This window comes from Penaeus monodon, chromosome 23 (assembly GCF_015228065.2).
Source record: "Penaeus monodon isolate SGIC_2016 chromosome 23, NSTDA_Pmon_1, whole genome shotgun sequence".
NCBI classification, from domain to species: Eukaryota; Metazoa; Arthropoda; class Malacostraca; order Decapoda; family Penaeidae; genus Penaeus; species Penaeus monodon.
The window spans coordinates 34,521,043-34,521,900 of NC_051408.1; positions in this window are offsets into that span (position 1 = coordinate 34,521,043).

An 858-nucleotide genomic window follows, 5' to 3' on the forward strand; every position below is an offset into this window, starting at 1 on the left:
GTTCTCTCGCGCTTTTTCTCTCTTTCTCTGCATGTGTGTGTACGCGCGTCCGTGTTTGTGTCAGTAGACGCCATGGATCAGATTGTGCGATGACTCACCTTTGCTCCGCTGCAGTGATTGTTTGGTCATGTTATATGGACGGCGAGAATGCGATAGATTTTTAAGCAGCTAACAAAGCATAATATCACATATGGCGAACCGATATTCAGAATAGGAAGATAACTAGAAATACATTACGAAATAATCAGTGTGGTAATGTAAAACTGTGAACCACTTATGATGAAAGTCCGAAAGGAAAACTGTTAAAAAAGGAAGATATGTGTTCTTACAGAAAAAAATCAACATAAAATAGTACCGAAAGTGTGTTACACACTGCCTCGAGGTAGCAAAATCTCGAGAACACTGCAAGCTCTATTATGCATTACCAAGTAGATTATCCCAGTGTATCTTCACTCTAAATTCTGAAGAGTGGCAGAAATCGTGTTCGTTACACAATGCCGCAGGCTCAGCTAGACTGCCACGATCGCTTCATAGAACTCTGTAACCTAGTAAGCTGTTGTAACGGGAGCCAAGGAACAGCAAGCAATGGCATTCACAACAGACACATGTCTCTCTGGTCGCGAGTATCGTGTGTATGCGTCGGTCGAGGAACACTAGAAGCTGCCAGGAGAATACTGTGCGAAAGGAAAGCTTTTGGCTTTTGTACATAGTGATGCAGGACATTTGTCTGGTACGCTAAGGCCAGATACACTGTTGTTGATAGACTATAAGACTGTTGAGGCAAGGACAGTGTTTGTGTAAAGCGTGATCTGTATATGATTATCATGTGAAGCATTCTTTACTGAAGAAAGGAATATG